This window comes from Pempheris klunzingeri, chromosome 23 (genome assembly GCF_042242105.1).
Source record: "Pempheris klunzingeri isolate RE-2024b chromosome 23, fPemKlu1.hap1, whole genome shotgun sequence".
Lineage (NCBI taxonomy): Eukaryota > Metazoa > Chordata > Actinopteri > Acropomatiformes > Pempheridae > Pempheris > Pempheris klunzingeri.
In genome coordinates this window covers 4214857-4224921 of record NC_092034.1, presented here as the reverse complement: position 1 = coordinate 4224921, position 10065 = coordinate 4214857, and the positions used below count along the sequence as shown (strand labels likewise).

General features: G+C 41.9%; 4 non-coding genes across 4 annotated transcripts; 3 read left to right on the top strand and 1 right to left on the bottom strand.

The window, feature by feature from the left end:
* Nucleotides 1-6947: 6947 nt before the first annotated feature.
* trnat-cgu (transfer RNA threonine (anticodon CGU)) lies at nucleotides 6948-7019 on the bottom strand. Its single transcript has one exon. It is a non-coding gene; the product is annotated as a tRNA-Thr (tRNA).
* Nucleotides 7020-7620: 601 nt separating this feature from the next.
* trnat-cgu (transfer RNA threonine (anticodon CGU)) lies at nucleotides 7621-7692 on the top strand. The gene has a single exon. It is a non-coding gene; the product is annotated as a tRNA-Thr (tRNA).
* A 740-nt stretch (nucleotides 7693-8432) lies between these two features.
* trnat-cgu (transfer RNA threonine (anticodon CGU)) lies at nucleotides 8433-8504 on the top strand. Its single transcript has one exon. It is a non-coding gene; the product is annotated as a tRNA-Thr (tRNA).
* Nucleotides 8505-8731: 227 nt separating this feature from the next.
* On the top strand, nucleotides 8732-8803 carry trnat-cgu (transfer RNA threonine (anticodon CGU)). Its single transcript has one exon. It is a non-coding gene; the product is annotated as a tRNA-Thr (tRNA).
* Nucleotides 8804-10065: the final 1262 nt, after the last annotated feature.

Sequence of the window (10065 nt, the reverse complement as noted above, 5' to 3'; positions counted from 1 at the left end):
TTTGTGGTCAGCAAACATGAGCAGTACAAATTGCCGTCTGTCTCTCTCTCTCACACACACACACACATAATAATAACCACTCTACCGTATGACCTCATCTCATCTCATCTCACTTTCTATACCGCTTATCCGTCAGGGAGCTGGAGCCTATCCCAGCTGACTTTAGGTCGCCAGCCAATCATACAGACAGACATTCACATTCACACTCACACCTACGGACAATTTGGAGTTACCAATTAGCCTAATGTGCATGTCTTTGGATTGTGGGAGGAAGCAGGAGTACCCAGAGAGAACCTGCAAACTCCATACAGAAAGACTTTAAGCAGACTTTGAACCCGGGACCTTCTTGCTGTGAGGCAACAGTGCTAACCACAGCACCCCCATGCTGCCCTACCGTATGACCATCAATCTCAATATCCACAATATAAACGTGCCAGACGTGTCACAGAGTCAGACATGAGTTCACACACACTCCAAAGCTAGAGGTGACCCTCACATACGGAGTGAGAGAGCAAATTGAGAAACAGAGATGAGATGGATGGGGTGATGACCAGCATAATGTTGATATCACACACACGCACGAGTCACAAGGGGGACGAATGAGTCATAAAAACGTTCATTACAGAGCAGTTTTGTGAGGCACCCATTAGCGCTGATGAGGGTCTTCCTCTCTGTCACACAGCAGCTGTATTCCCTTCCCCTTATCTGCCCTCCTCTGTGCCCATCCATCAACATTTACATTTCCCAGGTTTCTCCAGTAAGACAGGGTCATGTTGTTCAGACTAAACGGGCACATAAGAAACGTTGTGTAAAGAGGGTGATGGATGAATGCCTGATGAAGTCAAAAAGTATGCTGACTTACATATATCATGGAGATTTAGTGGAGGCTCACCGCAGCCTAACGTGACAGCCTAAAACAATCTCTTTATACATCTCGCGTACACAGTGTCTCTTCTGCTGTCTCCTCCCCTCTACTAAAAAAGAATAAGCTAATGCAAGAAACACATTTTAAAAACAGTATTATTTATGTAATTAAGGTCGCAAAAAGAACGATTTTTGTTATTTTAGGAAAGTTTCTGTTGAATATACTTTAGGACAGTAAATCTGTTTCTGCTGCATCTGTGTCTGTCTCCTTCAAAATGACTGACAGAGCGCAAACACAGCAAACATGAACTCATGAGCATGCCCCATCTTTTAAAACTGCTCAGGCAGAATTGGATGCTTTTCACCACCCAGGCCCTCGACACATCGGCATTTTTTAAAATGCACGAACGAAAACAGAAAACAAAGAAAGTCTTTAGGTACAAATACTCAAACCTGACCAAATATAGGCCTTTCCATCAAAATAAACTTCAAGTGGAAACTCTCTGGAACTCAGTCAAACTTCATGTACTTTTTTTTCCCCCAAACAATGAACAATGCCCGGAGGCTTTGTTCACTCAGAGGACTTCCATTGTCATTTGTTAGAGCCATTGTTCCAGATGCTTTCTTCAATCATACTGCAATGACAAGCTTTTGGCTTTCAAGAAAACCTTGGATAAGTTATGGCTGTGACAGTCAAACCCAAAACCTCAAAACAGGAGGCTTGAATAAATAATATTTATTCAGTGAATATCAAACTTAGATGCAGCAACTTTCCTTCCTGGTCCACACAACGATGGCAACCTCCCACCAGAAGCTAATAATTCACACAGTGAAGTAGAGTTTTGTGGTTCAGTGTCTTTCCCAAGGACACTTCAACATGGACGACCTGCTCTTCCTCTGGGCCACAGGCACCTGTCCTTCTGCTAATGTACAGCGTTCAGAAAATACAGCTATAAATAAAAGAGGAGGTGTGCTGCGTGCAGTCATTAACGCCAGTGCAGTGCAGCCTGTGTTACTCTGTTTTAAATCTGTTTCCAATATGTTCGGAAAATATCAGCAAAACAACTGAGTGGCTGCTGAAGAACATACATAAAGACAAGTTTACTCATATGTTTCACGTTTCAAAGTGCTGCACATGATGCATTACAAAGATAAAAGTTTGAGAGACGAACAGTAATTTAGAAGAATAGAGACTTTTTTAAAGGATGCTGCACACTTATGATGAAATGTTTAAAACTGACCACAGCTCAGATTTACGCTTCCACACTCGTTGACTTGCTCTTTTTTTTTTTTAAAACTTGGCTTTGGTTTGACTTATCTTCATGTGCATGTCAGAGTGTGATGAGTCAGACCAGCAACGTCTTTGCTTGGAAGCCAAAACTCTCTCCTCTCCCTCTCTCTCCTTTTATCTAAAGGGCAGTGGGTGACAGACAGAGAGAGGAGTGTGTCTCTGCAGTGAGGGGCATGACAATACTGGAGCCTTCACCTTCAATCCACCTCCTTAATACTGTTATACACACTCACACACACACACACACACACACACTGCACGCAGTGTGGGTGGCACTTGATGGCTCCAATGACGTGTGAAGTTTCATTGTGTTGGGTCCTGTCACTAGTCACGTCAAGGAGGATCGGGAGAGAAATGATGATGAGAGGAGGAGAGGCGGAGACAGGGGAGGAGGGGGGGGCGCAAAAGATGAATAACTTTGCGACCTTGCTGTCTAATTCTGTTCCTAAAAAAGAGGAGAACGGAGAGAACTGTCTCTAAAACGCAGAGAAAAGAAAGAAAAATAATCCATTCTGTACAAAGCAACTGCAGAGGGAGCGTGGAGCGTTCCCCAGATGCTTTGTTAGAGTTATCATTCCTCAAAGCGTGGCTGAAGAGAGCGCCACCGTCTCCATGGGCTGCAAGGAAAAAATGAGCACTTGCCAAACGTGACGGGAGAAACATATACATTTAAAGTATCGAGTGACATATGGAACTCCCTATTTGTTGGTCCCCAGGAGGCGTCTTCTCGTTAAGAGATACATCCTGATTGTTGTGTGCAGCTTTGTTACCAGGAGAAAACACACTACTGCAAACTCAGTCCAGCCATATTAACCTTGAGCTTAACTCCTCTGAGCTCTTCAGCTGCAGATATAGTCGATGAAGTGATCTCACAGTATAGATGGAGTGAGGCTTGGAGAGGCTTACAGTGTTTAAGGAGGTGTCTTGATCTTTTCCACAAATCATATTAAAGAATTATATTCAAAGACATACGTGCTCTAAAAATACATTTATTTCTAAACCTGGGTGCCATATTTACATATTTTGGGTTTGAAATGACTTTCTTACTTTTGGAATTCGTCCAGTAGATTGTCTGCAGCCAAGAACCGGCAGCTGAGGGGCCGTAATGGTTGTAATGTCATCATTCAGGGCAATTGTCTGATCAAAACATGGACTATTAAAAGTCCATGTTTTTGCCAACTCACATTACTGTGGCTTTCCTATGAAGTAGATAGATAGCTGTTGTTTTTTAATTAAAAAAAAAAAAAAAGTGGTTTATGGTTAAAAGGCACCAGACTCCATTGAAAAAAACAGTAATTTTAACTTGCAGAAGACAGGAGTGGCTGGTCTACTGTTCACTGATCAGTTAGGTTATGTTATTAATATAACTTATTATATATAATATTGTCTTTTTTATCTGAACTAAACCTTTAAAACACCAAAGTCACTCAATAACTGAGTAACACACTAACTAATAGATGAAGACATCGTCCCTGTCATGGATATTAGAGATAAATAAATCCACCAAACGGTAAAATATTTAGATTCCAAATTGTAGTAAAGAACACTTGCTGTGACCCGTCGAACTTACTGTGGAAGCATTTGAGTTTTTTTTATGTCAAGACAATGAATGGCTGCAGGTGTACAGACCATTTTTTCAAGGTTGCAGGAAAAGTTACAATCCTGTGTAGGGGTGTTAAACTGGAAATATTTCTCTGTCGAGTTTTTCTTCAGCTTGATTTGAAAACTATAAAGATATAAACTTTACACAAATAAAATTCTTGGGAACACTGAAAGTGCATTATGCTCATAAAAGTGATTCCGCCCTAACAACTATGTCAGCAAGGCAGATTAAGAGCTGTTATGGCTGTTAATCTCCTGACAGCTTTGCCTGTTTTCCTTGGCTGAGCGATTTAAAGCCAAGGCTCAAGAAAACAAAAACCTGCACGATTTTAGTTTTAGTCCCTTAAAGACGTGACAATAAAGCTGCCACGGAAAAAACCGCAGCGCCCAGAGCTCAGAGGGAATGACTCTACAAGGCATTGTGTCTTCCTCTCTGTGCATGTGTTGGCTTTCCAGGAGAGTCCTCTGAATGACACAAACACACTCGTGATGTTGCCTTATACAGACATCGCAGGTTTCTGTGAGGACAAAAGCAAAACAGCAGGCGAGACAAACATGTCCTCGTGGTTGTGGCCTTGGCCTGTTTTGGTCTGTATCAAAGTTTAATTCAATGCCAGTGATGATATAAGCCAGTAAGACAACAACTTATGCTGAAAGTTCCTTTTCCTTTTCCATTCACACACACACACACACAAACGAGGGCTGCGTGTTCATATCTAACAGGGGTGTTGAGTGGGTAAGTCGCTGTTCCTATCGATTCGACAGTCAACAGGGGAGATGTGTTCAATAATTTATGTAAATGGCAGGCAGATGCTAAACCCCCTTATCCCACTTGAACAGGACCGTCTCTTCTCTTTCTCCCTCCTGTCTTGTCCTCTATCGCTCCCTCTCTGCTTGATTTGATTCTTTTTTTCCGACCTTGTCCTCTCACATTACCATAAAAAAAAGACTTTGAGGAGGAGGAGAAGGTGTTTGTGTGTGGGCAGCCCCCGAGGGAGTTTCAGTCAACATCCCTCCACTCCTGGAAGGGAACATTATTGGAGATTAAATATAAAGACACACTCAACACACTTCCTCCCCTTCATGCGCGCACTTCCTTATTGACACTTCCTTGATGTGGCTGCCTCCATTATGAAAACTACTTAAACCAAGTAAGGCTGACAAAACGCCCGGACCCCCCTGGGGAGGAGCGGGAGAGAGGCAGGAGTGAAGGGGAGGAGAGGAATTTTCAGACATTTTAATTGCAAGGCTGGTTAGCCCCTTTCTCTGTCGTTAGTGCCTTATTAGCATGTCATTATAAAGCCAGACGGTGTTTGACAGACAGCCTGGAGGCGAGCAATTACTATGTGGGTATATGTGCATGTTACACAGAAAGCTACTATTTTGTGTTTACTACATACTAAGATGAAGGTGTGAGCATCTCTCAAGACATCTTACAGGGTCTTTAACGGTTTTAGCTTCAGTAGCTTTAACTCTGATATCCTCTGATTAACATTCAAACAGCTGTAGTATATTTAATCATAACAGAGTTTTGGTACTTTGCTGAAGGGCACATTAACTGGTGACCTTGTAAACAAGACAATGGATCATGTTGATAATTAATAATGGGCTGTGTTCACTCAGAATACCTGCACATATTTTTCATCTGTTTAGTGACACATGTCTGCCCTCTGCATAAAAATACAGAGGGTGTGAGGAGAGCTAATTTGGGTTTATGCACCAAGCGGGGGTGTGGTGATGGGTTGTCAACTGTGTCCCCCAAAGTCAAAAAGCCCAAATACACTGATTACCTTTATTTTTGGCAATCAGAAGCCCGTGAGGAGTGATTGCTGCGGCTATGGGAGCTGCTAATTAATAGCTCAGCACTGATTAGTGCAAGAAATGTTTTGAAATCCAAGAATTTCAACTGTCTTTGGTTTGCAGCCCTGTCAGGAAGAAGTAAGCTAATGTCATGTTCCCCTCACTGAAATGACTGGGAATGAGCCTTCGGCAAGCCGGATATACATTTGAGGTAAAGATGGATAGTTTTTTTCTTGGAATAGTCTCAAATAATTGCTGTTATCCTGTCTGTACTTAGATATTCAGCAAAAAATATGATTGTACTCCAACAAAGTGGGAAATTCTGGCAGATACTGAAACAATGTTCATTTACTTTAATTACCAACATCTCATAAATAAAGACGTCCGAACAGTGCAGAGAAGTACCCCAGTACCAGGGAGTACATCAGCACCACGGACAGCGTCACAGCAAAAGATAAAGGAAGACACGACGACTTGAGGCAAAAATCCTGTTTCTGAAAGAGCCTCAGACTGAGTCCCGAACTTTAAGACCCAACCTGACTAAACCCCATTGTTACAGCCATATTTGAGACCCCAATGTGACAAACTGTGAAGCTACATTTGTTGCTTTATTTGATCATTTATTGACTTTTAACTCATCAGGCTAATGCAATGCGTTAGCCACACCCTGCTTTTCTTCCTGCAACTGAACACTGCATATATACTTGGAATACAAATGGCCTGAAACTTGATTTTTTTTTTGTCTGTGGCAGTAGTCTACATAGGGCTAAATAAAAACTCAGATGAGATGTTCTTAGTGAGGTGGTAAACCTGTCTTGATAAATGTGTTAGCGCCACAGACAGTGCTATAGCACTGCAGAGAAATACTGTATACCTGCCACAGTGAGTACATCAGCACCAGGGAGAGTGTTACTGCAGGGAGCACATTGGCACCATGGAAAGCATAATATGAAACACGCAGTAGCATCTAAATTTGACATGAGAGCCAAACCTATAATTTATTTGCTATATTCAATCCATTACTAATGTTCAGTGCTTCCGCAACACTTTTCTTCCCTTCATCCAACTAGTTACTGTGCGTTGGAAAAGACAGAGAAACCTGGATTCAGGTTGGGTAGCAGAACTCAACTCACAGCAATGTGTTGATTGTAAGGTGATAAACCTGTTGGGATAAGTGTGTTGGCTCCATTGCTATAGTGTTGCACGGAAATACGAATGTCATAGTTTATGTTTCAGCACCATAGATCGATACAGGAAAAGTCAAAAGTCAGTTCCTTGCGGTAACAGTAAGACAGGGTGTTCAAATAACTATCCTCTCCAAAGCTGACACCTTCATCACACATCTCTCCACATACAGGTATATAGTTTCAAAGGTGCTATATGATTTTTAAGGCATGGATGGGGATTGAACCCATGATCTTTGGTTTACGAGACCAACGCCTTACCACTTGGCCACCATGCCACGGGAGAGAAAGGTGCTGCCAGCCAATGTGTAACGCAGAGTACTGAGCACAATGCTGCAGAAAAATACTCTACACTGCATATACAGCCACTGTTTCATTAGCTAAAACTCTACTACTTCTCCCAACTCTTCAATGTCATTCTTCTATTGTCATTCCATTTGCGATGCATGTACCTATTTGTTCATTATGGGAAAATTAAACAAAACCAACAAATCACGTAAGCTCGACTGAGCCATATGCTCAGGCCACAGGAAGTCCTCAGTAATAAAGCACGTCCCAATGACCTCTGATAAGCCTCCATATGCTTGTGATCTTCATTGGCGCCTGGCCACTGTGGCAGTTGCCAGAATCGCAGAAGCTGCCACATCACAGAAGAGGACAAATGAACTATTTACAAATGCCACATGTATCAGTGTTTGGACTGACTCATTCCTGCAACAAACACACCTGTTGCAATGAAACAATGGCTACTGCACAACACTGAAAGTACACTTATGTTACAGGCCTTAGCCCTAAGATGCTGTGTGCAAGTTGCTGGAAGAATGGCTTTTTTAGAGCCTATTTTAGGGTCATGGCCCGACCCTGAGAGAATCTACATATGGCATGGTGGCCAAGTGGTAAGGCGTTGGTCTCGTAAACCAAAGATCATGGGTTCAAACCCCATCCATGCCTTCAAAATCATACTGTAACTATTTACTTACACTCAGCTCATGAAGAATGGCATTATTAGAGGCTAGTTTAGTATTCTGGCTCTACATAACACCATAAAGATATATGCAATCTTATAGTCCAGTCAAGGGCAAGTGATTAAAAAGGATGAGGCACAATGCAAAGAAAATAACTCTCAAGTGTTGTAAATCATAATCAAGCTGAGTGAGTGAAGAGGACTGAAGAGTGCCTGTGCTAACTGATTGAATTGGCTTCTTGATTACCATGATGCTGTCGCTTTGGTACCATAAGGGCCAAAACAAGCTGAGGCAGAGACAGAGAGAGAAGAGATGAAATGAAATGAACCGTACAGGGAGGATAAATATATCTTCATTCATATTTCAACCATAATTGAAAAGTTTTTTTTGCTCGCAAAAAAGCAAAAATTCTCTGTTACCTGGCAACAGGAAAATGTATTGCAGTGAGATCAAGACTACGAGGTGCCATTGACAACCAAGGACTAAGATACGACTACAATAATATGTGAAATATGGGCAACACTTTCCTGATCTCTGCTGTAATAAGAAAAATACATCTTCAAAAATCACTTTAAATGGACTTGATGTAAAGAATGTTGCTGCGAGGTAATTAACAGCATTTCCTTCATCTTCAGATGCTACAAGCTGACGTGCACAAGTTTACCTTGGCGAACAGCGATCACGTCAGTTCAATGCAACTGGAGGAGAGAGAGGACAACAATCCGTGGCATGGTGGCCAAGTGGTAAGGCGTTGGTCTCGTAAACCAAAGATCATGGGTTCAATCCCCATCCATGCCTCAAAGATCATACTGCACCAACAATGTCCTCGTCTCAGGAATATATAAACATAAGTTTATTGTGCACACTAATATATCCTGTTATCATGGACTAATGACATTTACCTTAAGTGTGGTCCCTAGAGGGTCCTAATTTTCCAGCCCCATCAATTTATTACATTAATATATATCTACTTAACATAACAACCTTGACCCGACCTCGATGGGTGCTTACTCATAACCAAATGTGGCGTGGTGGCCAAGTGGTAAGGCGTTGGTCTCGTAAACCAAAGATCATGGGTTCAATCCCCATCCATGCCTTAAAAAGTCATACTGTGCTGCTGTAACTGTTACCACGTAGTGAATGGTCCCTAAAGAGGCTAAAACAAACACAGCCTTTATTAAGTAAATACTAAATAAACCCGGCAGAAAGTTTTATCCAAGTTCAGCTTCCCTCTGCACTCCCCACAAGTGCAAAGACATCAAAACATACTGAAAGTAAATAATCAGCTTAAAGAGAAAAGAAGATATTCAAGAAACACGCTCATAAAAAGGTAATTTCTTTCAGAGTTGTGTGTTTTTCCCGTGGGGTGGTTCACTGACTCACATACTTTTTTTATCTGACAGATTCACACTTCATTATGGCTGATCCCTCCAGCCAAACACACCCAAACACACACATTTTGCCCGGTCAGGTACGATGAAGAAGTAATTAAACTTAGCTCCACTGCGCCGACAAAACAAATTGATTCTGGCTTTAGGATCAAAGATATTTTGAATACAAGCAAAGTTTGTGTGTGGTTACGTGTGCATGTACGTTTTGTTTACATGCAAGTAGGAAAACGGAGGAAGCGGGACATAAACACATGCTAAGAAGAGGTCTGACCTTCAAGGTCTGGTGGCATACTGTCGAGAGAAAGGAGGGAGATAGAGGGGGGAGACGTGAAGCAAGGAGTGGAAAGGAAAGCTCCTCCAGACCTGAAGGCTGGAGAGACTAATTAACTTGAAAGGCATGACCTTTCTCTCCTCCTCCCTGAGAGATAACATGTGTGCGTATGCGTGTTTGTGTGTGTGTGTGTGTGTGTGTGTGTGTGTGTGTGTGTGTGGAATCAATACAAGGGCATAGTCATTACAGCCAGATGGACCCAGTACATGATGTCTCATCATCACGTGAGAGCTAGAGAGCGAGAGGTAGCCAGAGGTGGACAGGAAAGGAAAAAGGGAATTTCCAGATGACCGTTTGAAACCCTGACAGGCTTCAACGTCACCTGAGAAACATGCCTGTAAAGTCTGTGCATGCACCTGAGTGTGTGTGTGCTCTTGTTCTTCTGTCTTATTGAGATGTCTGACTACTTCAGGGGCTATCTAAGGTTTTTAGTTTAGGGTTATAAGGTTTTAGGTGAAGCTGTGGGGTTAGACGACAAACGGATGAACTAATTTGTTAGACAATGATAAAGGTAAATACAAAACTATAAAAGAGGAGGATAAAAAGCAAAATATAGCTAGATCCCTCTATAAAAGACTAAGATGACTGGAGAGAAAGGTTAAAATATAAAGACATTTCTTTACTAAGTGTTTAAACC